Source organism: Petaurus breviceps, unplaced genomic scaffold (assembly GCF_028583685.1).
Source record: "Petaurus breviceps papuanus isolate PSGF00001 unplaced genomic scaffold, PetGlider_PUasm1.0 140, whole genome shotgun sequence".
In the NCBI taxonomy this organism is placed as follows: Eukaryota; Metazoa; Chordata; class Mammalia; order Diprotodontia; family Petauridae; genus Petaurus; species Petaurus breviceps.
Window position 1 is genome coordinate 47,651,461 of NW_027185698.1, and position 13,101 is coordinate 47,664,561.

General features: G+C 44.1%; 1 protein-coding gene across 3 annotated transcripts in view; it reads right to left on the bottom strand.

Moving 5' to 3' along the window:
- The window catches only part of IDUA (alpha-L-iduronidase), a 71,771-nt gene that overhangs the window by 23,936 nt on the left and 34,734 nt on the right, over positions 1-13,101 (bottom strand). The window lies entirely within an intron of this gene.

Sequence of the window (13,101 nt, forward strand, 5' to 3'; positions counted from 1 at the left end):
AAAATTGAGGCCCAGAAAGAAGAAGAGACTGTTCCCAAATCACACAGCAAATTACCAGCAGAGTAAAAAAAAAGAACTCACATCTCCTGCTTCTCAATTACTTTTCCTCCTTGGCATTAAAGCATAAAACTAAGAATAAGCAGCAGGAAAGCTAATTTAAGCTTAATTTAAGGAGGATATTTCTCACAATTGGCTGTTCTAGAATGGAATGGATTATCTCATGAGGGAGTGAGCTCCCTATCCAGCTCTGTGATAATAAGAGTTATACTAGCTAACATTGAGATAGTGCTCTAAGGTTTGCCAAGCACTTTACACACATAACCTCATTTGATTGGCCTTCTTGCTATTACTCATGTAGAACACACCATCTCCAGTCACCATGCCTTTGTCCTGGCCACCTTCAGCATGAAGCTGTTTCTGGTCCCTTCTGATCTTTCCCATCTTCTTCACACGACTCCTCTCCTCACCCTCCACAACCCATCATCACCAGTTTACCAGCAGTTCCTTGGACCTGACTCCCCATCTCCCATCCCTGTTCCTTTGCACTGGCTTGTTTCCCATTCAAGAACAATGACAAAGATAACTTGATCATGATTCTTGATTCCAGAATTGGGTAGCGGACAGGACTGAAGGAGATGGGAAGGACCGCAGGATAAATGGATTATAGGGGTAAGTTGGCTGATGAAGCCATGGAAGAGATGGCTTCACAGTAGATCAGGAAGCTGAGGCTTATGGGGATTTTCAAGTGACTTGCCCAAGGTCATATTATTTGTCAGATTCAGGGATGGGATCTGAACCTAAGTCTCTGTGGACTCCATGTCATTGGGTCCTTAGAAGACCAAGTGAGATGACCAATTCTCTGCTTTGTAATCCTAGAACAGAAACCAGCAGACTCACAGAACACAAAAGGCCCCATTCATTCTTTCTCTGTCCAAATCATTACATTAGAGCTGGGAGGGAACAACCCTCTCATTTTAGAGAGGAAGAATGTGTTTGTGCATGTTTATGTATGTATACACACACGTACACACATATGTATCACACATACACGCATGGGTATGTGTTGATTGTGTCCGTGTGCATATATGTGCATGTTTTATGTATGAAAATACATGCATGTGTACGTTGTGTATATATGTATGTTTGTGTTTTATTTGTGTGTCTATATATCTGTGTATATGCATGTATATCTGTGTCTATGTCTGTGTATGCATATGCATACATATGGGTCTATGTCTATATAGAAATATGTAAATGCACATGTGTCTCTGTATATATCTAACTGTATATGCATGCATGTATATGTGTGTGCATATATGGGTCTGTGTATATATGTAAGTGAACATGTATCTGTGTCTATATTGCGTGTATGTGTATGTATATCCTTGTGTTTACATGCCTCTATGTGTACGTGTATAAAGGAGTGTGTGCGTGGTGCATGTGTGTGTGAGAGGGGGGGGGAGAGAGAGAGAGCGAGCGAGAGAGCGTGGGATTGCAAATGCCAGGTCCTCTCAATCCAAATCCATACGTACTATGCAGCACCCCCCTCCCCCAGCTGCCTGTACTGGGGGAGGGGAGGAAGGAGGCTTCCTTCATCAGCCTCATACAGTCTGGGGTGGCCTGCTGCTTCTAAGGACTGCTCCTGCATAATAATGAAGAGCCTGTTCTCCTGTATGTTTCTTTGAGTGTCTCTCGGCCAGGCAGCTTGCTAACAACCAAGCGTGGGAGGGAGAATGTGCGCCTGTGTGCACAGGGCCTGCGCAGGCGTGTGGGTGAAAAAGATGGAGAGGGACAGCCAGAGCCAGGCCCGTTGGCCCCCTGAGCAGAGGTGAGTTTTGTCATCCAACTGCACAGTCCTTTGTTGGTGGTGTTATTTTAACGAAGGGTAAAAGCCGGGCTAAGCCATGATGCCTCTGTGTTTGGGGCCACCTTTCACTGGCAACGGAAAAAGCAATTTCCCTTTTCCACAAGGTTGAGTGGAATGATTCATCTCCTGCTCCTCTCAGCCCCACCTGCTACTCTTTCTTGGGGAAGACAGGTCAAATCCAGGCATTTTAGCACCATAATGAGGACCTTGAGCAGGGAATGCACATGCTCATCCCTTGCAAATGCCCTCTTGGATCCTGAGCCAGTATCAGGAACTATTCTTCCTTTACAGCCACCAAGGGACACTGAAGAAGGACAGAGCGGAAGGAGCTCTCCACTGGACAGACAGAACAATTGTCTCTCCACTACGCACAACTCTCCAGGCAATGAACATGAACACGGCTATGGTTCCCAAGCTAGAGGCCAGCCAGGCTCTGGGCAATCAGCTCTGGCTTCCAGGAGATTTACCCATTGCTGAGTTATGGAAGAGCCTAGGAGCCGTTTTTACTTTGTTTTCTGAACAGAATTCTTCCATACGTCCATTGCCCTAAATCCTCCCAGTGTGCCATAACCCCGTTCTCACTATATTCACCTGGGTGAGCTTTTTATGAAGGACAAAGGTGACAAGTCCCCATTTTTTGTCCTCTCTTTGCTGTCTCACTGAAGAAAAACTGTATCCATTCTCTAGTAAAGGGGAAAGCTGGTACAGAAATACAGGCATTTCAGAGACTGGGGTAAAAGCACATTTCTAAAGAGAACACATCAAATCAATTCAAGTGGAAGAGATTTATTGAGCCCAACCCTATAAAGCCAAAGGACTGTGGGTGAATACCAGAGCTGCCTCTGTCTTCCAGTCAAACTATATGCTATAAAAGGTAGGGGAGGAACGATATGCCCCAGCTTCCAGAACCTTCCTTTGTCTGTAAGGCTCCTGGGTCAAAATGCCATCAGTCATTCTTTTACCTGGTTAAGTCTAACTTTCCTTTCATACTCTGACTACTGACTTCTTACGCACACACACACACACACACACAATGACCACCACCACAGAGGGACCTATAGAAGACCCCCTTCATACTGAAGGGTAAAGGGACACTCCTCCATATTAGCATCTCAAGACTTGACACTGGCCATGGAGATACTGGCTGGGTTTAGATGAAATAAACATGACTGCTCATGGTCTGGTCTCTGTTGACTAGAGACTCTCTAGTCTCTCCACATCTGAGCTGAGTAGTAAACTGCCACTAGTACCAACTGGATCCATCAGAATCATGAAGGTGGGGAGGGTCTTCTCAGCTGGTGAGGAGAACCACAGTCCATGCAGACAGCTGACAAGCTCCAGCCCTCAGCAAAGCGGTAAATTTGGTGAAATTTGGGTTTGGGTATGTACAGTCTCCTTCTTCCCTCCTTACCTCCATGTTCCATTCCCAGGGAATCGTGCTCACAATTGTCTATCAACTAATCCCTACCCCCCAAGGCCTTAACAATTGATAACTGGTCCAAGTCTTGTGCCTTCTAGGGCTATGTGCATTTCAGTAAGAGATTGGAAATTCAAAACACCTTCAGTGTTTCAGGCAGTGTCCTGAACTTGGCATAACAATAATCCTCTATGCATACGATGATATTACCCTCGGGCAAAGTGCATTAGACACCTTCAGGGTCCAAAGGACTTAATCCCAAATGGTAGAGTTTCAGAAAGTGGGGCAAGCTAAGGTGGGAGAGATCTGGACAATTAAATTACCTTCTCAGTATCCTTCAAATCGTATTTGGTAGCTGTTGAACTATGCCAATCCTCAAGGTTAACAGAGCACTGGATATGCTGAGACAGACTCCAGAACCTCTCTCCAAGGAGAGCCACAGGAAAAAGGGTGGTTGTAATACACAACCATTTACAGAATTGTAAGGTTATAGAATTTAGAGCTAGGAAGGGCTTCTTAGACACCACCCAATCTACCCCCTCACCTCTGCAGAGACCCAGAGAAGGTCACACAGTGAGGCTAGTGGCAGAGCAGTTCCTAGAACTCAAGTCTCCTACACCCAGTCTAATGGTCCTTCCAATATTACTACAAAGTGACTGAATTTGGAGACTGGATCCAGGTAAAGGCAGAGGTCAGATTAGAATGTTCCTGCTTTGGGGCAAAGGCTTGGTACAATGTTTATGGAGCACCAAGCAGATGCATGTAATATGAGATTTTTAAAAAGGAGTTATCATAAATAAATTATTATCTATAAAAATAACTCCTGAAAATGAGATTAAAAATAGAGTGATCGATAAATGTAACTGATTGAATACACAGCAAGTTAAGATCGAATTTGTAAGAGAACAAAGCTAGAATTTCTGATTGATTGGAAACAGGTAATGTTTCAATGGTAATATGGGCTTTGGATAAAAAAATAAAGAAGTCAGATGGATTCCATCTCCATCACTCTAACAAAACTGCTCTCTCAAAGCTAGGTCTCCTCTTGGCCTAATTCCAGTGCCATCTTTTCTGTTCTCATCCTACTTGATCATCCCTTCTTTCGAGATACCTCCTCCTTCCTTGGCTTTTATAACATGGTTCCCTCCTGCTTCTCCCCCTACCTTTCTGACCACTTCTTTGACTTTTGCTCTTCGTCCTCTTCCTCCTCCTCCTCCTCTTCCTCTTCTTCCTCTTCCTCTTCTTCCTCCTCCTCCCTCTTCTTCCTCCTCCTCCTCCCACTTGCTCAAACAAGGATGTCTCCCAAACTTCAGTCCTAAACCTTCTCATCTCTTTATATTCTCTACCTTGGTTCTCTATAGTTGACTCCCAAATAGAGTTGATGTGTTAAAATTGATTTGGAGGACTGCAGTCGAGTCCTGGCTCTGCCTCTGCCCACCTGTGTGACTTTGAGTAACTTCTCTGGGTCTCGGTTTTCTCAACTATAAAATGGCTGGATTGGACTAGATGACCTTGAAGGTCCCTTTCATCTCCAAACTTAGAATCCTATATCTCTAGTCTCATCATATCCCCAGAGTTTCATGCCCATGTTTCCAAGAATTTCTATTATTCTTCCAGAACTTCAAATCCAGCATATCAAGAACTAAACTGCCCTAACCTGAATTCCCCCTATTTCTGACAGGCACAAGCCTGGGTCTCCTACAAGGGACCCAGACTCCAAACCTCAGGCATATTTGACTCTTCTCTCTCTCTAATCCTCCAGCTTCTAAGTAGATGCCAAGTCTTATAGCTGCTACCTCCACAATATCTCCTAGATCCATTCTTTCTCTCCTATTCACATTGCCACCACCAGAGAAAAGGCTGTCATCTTCTCTCTGTATCAGATCACTGTAATGATCTCCTTTCTAACTGGTCTCCCTATCTCCAGTCTAGCCCCTCTCCAACTCATTCACTTTGCCTGAATAGCCTTCCCAACTAGCTGTTGTCCATTTCTACCAGGAAAAAGTGTAGTGAACTCTCTGATCCCAGCATTGAAGGCCCCCATAACACATGGATAGTTTTGACAACAATCAACCTTTACCTTGTCAAAATATTTTGGAGACACCTTGTTTCCCAGATCTAAGACCCAGTAAGCAGGCTGTGTTCTAAACTTGGCATAACAATAATCCTTCATGCTCAGGATGCTATCACCCTCGGGAAAAGTGTATGGCTTGGACCAGCACCAGGTGTTCACTGAGGGATCTAGTTCCCCCTATTTCCCCGGGGCCACCCATCACATGATCACAATTCCTGTTCCTTTTCACTGCCAGGTCCTGCACTTCTGTTCTTGTCACAGAACTCTGGTTCTATACCTGGCAGGGTGGGCACCACCCCCAAGACTTGAGACAATACTGTTCCCACGGGTCTGTGGGAATGGTAACTCAAGACCTAACAATGATTATGTCATTGTCCAGCCCGGGATGCCTTTAGTCCAGCATGTTAAGCCCTCCTTCTTAGGAAGGGGGGCTTCTGTATGCATATATCATTTTCCTCACTCTGAAATTAATTAAACTTTTGTTTTGTGCCCTAACTATCCTGACTCTGGCCTACTCTGTTTGTTTGGCTCTGGCCACTCACAAGTTAAAAGGCTGCTTCTGGTTCACTGACAATCTTCAACTACTCCCTCTCATGTACTTATTTTTTAATTAAATTTTTTTCTTAAACAAAGATCCTCTTCTCCCTCACAATTCCTCCATACCATGAGAAAGCAAGAAAAATATTAAGTACATGTACTTTAAAACTGTTAAAACAAAACCACATACTTTACAACCCATCCAATCTGGAAGACCTGACACCATCCCTGGTTCTCATCCTGTCTTACCTTGTTTTTCACCTATTTTTTTCAAGGTCACACTTAGGCCTATTTGGGTAAAGCCTCTTCATGAAACCCAACTTTCAGTAGAATGCATACCCCTTAGGGACAAGGACTGATTCAGCTTTTTCTTCCTTCCTTTCTATCTTCCTTCCAGCCTTCCTTTCTTCTTTCCTTTCTCCTCCCTCCCTTCCTTCATTTCTTTTCTGTATTCCTATTACCTAGTGGGATTTAATCAATATTTGTTGAATTCTCTGAACCACATCCCTTTCTTCCCCATCAGCTTCCCCCTACCCAATCTTTCTTTGGTGAAAGTAATCTTTCCCTCTTCAGTTTTCTCTTAGTACTTTGCCTCAATCTTTCTTTGGCACTAACCTCACTCTCCCCTTTATTGGTGCGATTTGTACACACATCTCATCCTCCTAATAGATTGTACTTTATTGGGAGTCGTATCTCTGATTTCTCACCTTTCCATCTCCAAGACAGAGCACATTGCCCTGCACACCGCAGAAACATCCTAAGTGTCTGATGAATGTAGAAATGCAGAGAGCCAATATTGTTCTAGGACAAGGGATTTTTTTTTAAGTAATTGGAGTTAAATGACTTGCCCACGGTCACACAGTTAATAAGTGTCTCTGGCCAGATTTGAACTCTATCCACCGTGCCACCTAACTGCCCCAGGACAAGGGATTCTTAACCTCTTTTGTCTCATGGACCCCTTTGGCAGGTCAGTAAAGCCTATGTATTGGAATATGGCTTTTAAATTCATAACATAATATACAAAGGATCACAAAAGAAACAAATTACATTGAAATACAGTTATCAAGATATACACATATATCTAAATATGTATATATGTATGTATAGGTGTGTGTGTGTATATTTTAAAAGTTCATGGATTCCAGGTTAAGAACCTCTCTACTAAAGTGAATGAAAAGCAGGAAAGTGCTTTGCAAAGTGCTACATAAATGTGAACTATGTTAATATCATCATCATCTCATGGTTCAGGCAGGTTGGCATACTGCACACAGAGCTGGCCTTTAAACCTGCAAGATCTGAGTTCAAGTTCCACCTCAGACACGTACTGACTGTGTGACCCTGGGCAAGTCACAATTTCTAGATGCTCCCAGGCTACTCTCTAAGACATTAAATTGCAGAGAAAGTGTTCAGCTGAACTAGTAAAAGGCATTCTCTCACCCAGGTCCAGGCTATCCCTATCATTATAATCAGCTTATTCTTCTCACCTCTTTCAATGAGGTTCAGATAAAAGAAGAATTATTTTTTAAAATTTTATTTTCAGGTTCATCTTTTCTCTTTCTCTCTTCTCCCTCTCCCAACCCCACATTTAGAAAGCAAGAAAAACAAAACCAGTTACAAACAGGCATAGTAAAAAAGCAAAACAAACAAAAATAACTTTTGTTGGCCACATATAAAAAAAACCCAACCAAGATCTTTATCTGCACTCTGAATCATCTGTAAGAGGGGGTAACATGTTCCATTATGAGTTCTCTGAAATTGTGGTTCGTCATTGCATTGATCAGCATCCCTAAATCTTTTGAAATTGTTTGTTTTTACAATGTTGTAAAATAGTATTACTTTTTATTAATTTGCCCCCTTGCATCTCCCTCCGATATGTAGTCACAGCTTAATAATAGTAGTAGCTAGCATTTATATACCCCTTTAAGATTTACAAATATTATCCCATTTTATACTCACAACTATTTGCTATTATTACTCCTATTTTCCAGATGATAAAACTGAGGTACATCAATGTTGTGACTAAAGCAGGGTCATACACAGCTGCTAAGTGTCTAAGGCTGGATTTACTTTGGCTGCAGGTCCTTACCCTACCCACTGCACCACCAGCTGCCTCTTAGATTCCTACATTCAATGCCTTGTTAGCAAAACTCTGTCAGTGGAGCTGAGGCCTTGAGATCCTTTTAATAAAAGGATGTTCTGTAAAACTTGGAATCAGTCCAAAGGCTGCCCTGAGGACCCGGAAGGTCACATGTGGCCTCAAGGCCATAAATTCCCCACCCCCATCCTACACCAAGCCAGACAGGACCCCTGATTTAGGGCTAAGAAAGAATTTAGGTACCATCTGGTCCAAACCCTTATCTTACAGGTAAGGAAGTGGACTTTCTCAAGGACAGAGAGAAATGACTTTCTCAAGGTCACACCTGAACCCAGGACCAGTGACTCCCAACCCAGTCTCCTTTCTACTAAGGCATACTACCTCTGAGTATGTATGTTGTTGTACAAGGACCTACCTAAGTTAAGAAAGGCTTCATTGCAGCTAAGGCTACATGGTGACAAATTTTTCAGTCATAGCTACTCATGAATATCTTCTACCAAGTCACAGAGGGGTTAGGATCTGTGCTGGGGCGGGGCGGAGAGGAGGACTGGGGGGTGAAGAATGCCTGTACAAAGGAAACCAGTGGCCAAGAGACTGCCAACAGGCTCTGTGACTGGGCTAAGGAGGCACTTCCAGTCTCCCACTGCTTCTCTTGGGGGTTTTGTCTCCTTCTCTCTTTCATCTATCAAACGAGAGGCTTGTACTTGATGTCCTCTGCCATGACCCCCTATGTTTAAGCTTTCAGACATGTGACTATAGAATGTCAGGGTCAGGGAGTCTTTAGGGATTATCTAACCTAAGTCCCTTATTATACTGATGGGGAAACTGAGGTCTAGAGATGGGAAGGCACCTGCCCAAGGTCACAAAGGGAGTCAGCAGAAGCTTGACTGTTCTTCTTTCTGCCCATAACTTCTCTAAGGGTTGTTTGGTTTTACAGGCCTCACTGAAGGCCATCCCAGGGGTTTAAGGCACTGTTACCTTCAGCTTTTCTGTGATTTAGAAGTCCCACCCTTAGCCAGAGAGAAGGAGTAGGTGAAGGTTCCTGCTGGCACCCTAGACTCCACTTCAATCTAATGGGTGAATGAGATCAGATAAGCTCAGCTTTATTGACTCACAGTAGCTCTGGGCCTGGAGCCAGAGAGTGCTCTCCCGGGCAGGTGAGGAAATGTCTGTGGTCAATAAGGATGCCTCACTGGAGACAGAAGTGCATTATCTATGACAGCCCAGGGCTGTTGACTGGACAGTGACAGAGTTGGGCTTGACCAAATCCCCATCTCCTCTCCTTGATAGACTTAACTCCCCACAATAGAAAACACAACCTAGTAGCAACAATTGAAAGCATGTAATTTAATTGACAAGCAACAAGGATTTACTGAGTCCCCTACTTCCCCCATCTCCCCAAACAAACCCTGTGTTTCCAACCCTGTGATACAGGATGCTTGTGATAGGAAAAGAGGAACACCTGTCCAGCTATGCCCTCAGAGAGCTTAGAGTATTGGGGGGAAACAGAAGAACAGATCTAGGCCCCCCAAGGGGCTCACAGTCTAAAGGGACAGAGAAAGAGAAACCAAGGTTCTACCTTCATGGAGTTCGAAGTCTGGGGAAGACAGAAGAGGAACAGGCCCAGTCTATGCCTTCAGGGAACTCACAGTCTAAGAAGGGAGTTAAGGGGGAAAGAGAAGACTAATCATACCTGCAATTATTTAAGAGTAATAGACAGTAAGGCTGACTGGTTTAGTAGGAGCCATAGAGGCAGGGAAGGTTTTCTAGACACGATATTGGGGCTTGAACTTAATAGGTAAATTTTTGATACATGGAAAGGACAATTAATTTGGAGTCCGTAGGACCAGGGTTCAATTCCCAGATCTGCTACTGACTACCCCAGTGACCCTGAGCCAGTTTTTTCCCATCAGCAGACCTTAGTTTCCTCATCAGTAAAATGAATTAGGACTAGGTGCCTCTGGGGGTCCTTCTGGATCTAGAGTCTGTGGTTTGGCTTGGGGACAGTGCAGGTAGAAATCTGGTGACTGCTGCTTAAACTCAAGGAGGAAAATAATCCAGGAAATGAGCCTAGAGGTGAGAGGAGGTGTGCTGAGTGAAAAGATAAGCAGATAGGCTGAGTAAATAAGTGAAAACACATTTATTCATGATTTACTATGCCAGGGAACAATGTAAGTGGTTAATAAACGCTTGTTGACTTACCCAATATTATGCTAAGTGGCTAGGGATAGTCCCTTGCCCTTCTAAAGACAATGCAAGAGGGCAGAGGGAAAGTTACAAGAATGGGGAGAGCTGCATCCTGAGAGCAGACTGATACCTGTCCCTCCTTCCCCTCCCCCTCCAACCTAAGAACAATGGCAGAGAGGCCTTGAGAAGGAGATTAATGTGAATGAATCAAAGCTGGAGCTTTACCTAATACAGTTGTCCAAGAGAGACAGTCATCCAGGAGGGGCAGGAGAGAGGGACAGAGGATATGGCTGCAACTCAAATGTACACAAAGTCATGAAATGTAAGGAAGGAGGGTGTGTGGAAAGGAGGAGCTGGGCAAAGGTAGGCAGGATTAGTTACAGAAACTTCCTTAGAGGAAGCATTTCAAAAATCTGGATCTTGAAAGAAATGATGGCCAAATGATCAGCAGAGAGGAGAACAGAGGGCATTCCCAACAGAAGACTGGACAAAGCTCATGGGTAGGTGGGAGTCCATGGGATAGTGATGTCTACAGAACTGAGTGGTTGTGTTATGGGTTCAGTAGGACCTAAACAGGGTGGTTGTGGGTCTAACACCTGACAATGAACTGGGAGACAAGGGTCCTGGTTCTAGTTCTGTCACTGACTCATCATGGGATCTTAATCTCTTTTGGGGGCCTCACTTTCCCCATTTAAAGTCAAAAGGGTTTGACTATCTAGTCTCTTGGGGCCCTTTCAGTTCTGACATCTAATGACTTTTTATAATTCTAAGTAATAAAAGAGAAGACTGGAAATGTGTTGATAGCACATTTGGTGCTATGTTGGTGAAAGGGCCTTGGGGACCTGGTTTCTGAGTTTCTGAGTCACACCCATCTTGAAAAAGGAAGATAATTCTGGCAGTGTGTGAAGGCTAGACTGGAGGGTAAAGTGCCTAGAAGGATGGGAGACCACTGAAGTTGGGCTGTGAAAGGGTCCAGACTGGGGGAAGGCCAGCTCAACTGTCTATCTGGGAGTCCCCTTTTCATGTCCAAATCCCCCACTTTGGAGATATCTACTCACTCCACACCAGCACCTCACCAGGACACATTTCTGCAATTGCTTATTAAGCATCATGGGTGCTCAAGGTCCTATGTTGGGCCTCCCAGGAGACTGAGTGGGATGGACACTGCCCATATGGCTCTTCCAAGTCTTCCTCCCTGACCGCCCCTCCTCCCCTTTCCCCACCCAGCCTACATAAGCTGAACCAGACAAAACCTTTTGTCCAACCCTAACATGGTGGGGACTTGTTCAGAAGGAACTTGCTCCAGCTAACTAAAGGGGAAAAAGCTCCCAAATCATTTGAAAATAAGGAATAGAAGCAAGTAGAACTAATTCTTCCATTGGTATTTATTAGCTATGTGACCCTGTTTAAATCAATGAGAAGGCTGTATAGTGCAGTAAGTGGAAGGACAGTTGGGTTTGGAGTCAACACAACATGAGTTCGAATCCTGACTCTGCTACTTGCTATCTGTGTGACAATCAACCTCTCTAGGCCTCGGTTTCCTCATCTGTAAAATGAACATTTGGTCTAGATCTCAGAGGTCCCTTCCAAGACCAGACCTACAACTCAATAGGTCACAACCTCTCTCAGCCTGTTTCCTCATCTGTAAAATGGGGATAATAAAGCCTAGAGTACCTACTTCATGAGAGCTGCTGTGATAATCCAGTGAGATAATGGACCTGAAGTGCTTAGTAAACTGTAATAAAGAAATGTCAACCATTATATCATTACTCTTTTAGGAAAAAGACCAGAAAACTAGAGCTAAGCCAGGGGAGCATAGCCACAGTATTGGAGAAAAACCTCTAGATTTAGAACCATAAGACCTGAGTTCAAATCCCAACTTTGTCACTTACTAGTTGTGGGACCTTGAGTAGTAACAACAACAATAACAATAGTTCCCATTTCTCTGGTGCTTCAAGGTTTACAAAATATTTTCCTCACAACTACCCTGAAGTAGTGAGTGCAAGGATCATTATACCCATTTTACAGATGAGGAAACCGAGCTTGAGTGACTTGCCCAGGATCACACAAATAGCAAGGGCTAGAATTCATAGCATCACAGATTTAAGGCTAGACTGGACCTTGGAGGTCATCAAACCCAACTAACCTTCACTTTATGGATGAAGAAAATGAGGCCCTTGGGGCTGGTAGGTGGCGCAGTGAATAGAGCACTGGCCTTGGAGTCAGGAGAACCTGAGTTCAAATCTGACCTCAGACACTTAACACAAAACTATCTGTGTGACCTTAGGCAGGTCACTTAACCCCAATTGCCCTGCCTTCTCCCCTCCAAAAAGCAAAAAAAAAAAAAAAAAAGAAAAGAAAAGAAAATGAGGACAGAGAGAATAAAGGACTTGCCTAGGGTCTTACTAGATAAGTAAATGTCTGAAGTGGGATCTGAACCCAGGCCTTCCCAATACCAATTCTAGTACCCTCTCTACTACACCAAGCTATCACCCACGTCTTCCTGACTCCAAGGCCAGGCTGTGTTGGAGGAAAATTCATCCAGCCAGGGGGTGAACAATGAGACAGCAAGAAAGAGAAGAGCCTTGAACCCATTGCTAATGTAGCTGTTGAGGAGATTTCTGTTTCCATGAAGAGTGGAGATATGAAGTTAGATTCCTCTCCATCTGTCTGGGCCACAGTCCCTCTCTGTGCTAAGTCAGCCAAACAGTCCCGGGTAGGTGAGCAGAGAGCTCTGCATGAAGGTGTGGGAGGAAAGGGCTCTGGGTTCAGAGGAATCTTTAACTTTTACTTAGCTACCTTAACCTTTGCTGAGCAAACTGAACCATGGGCAATAAGGAGTGACCCAGAAAGGTTACAGATTAAAGGCAGTACGAGGGCTGTTGGTTATCTGGGATTTTATAATCCAGTAGGACAATCTTCCC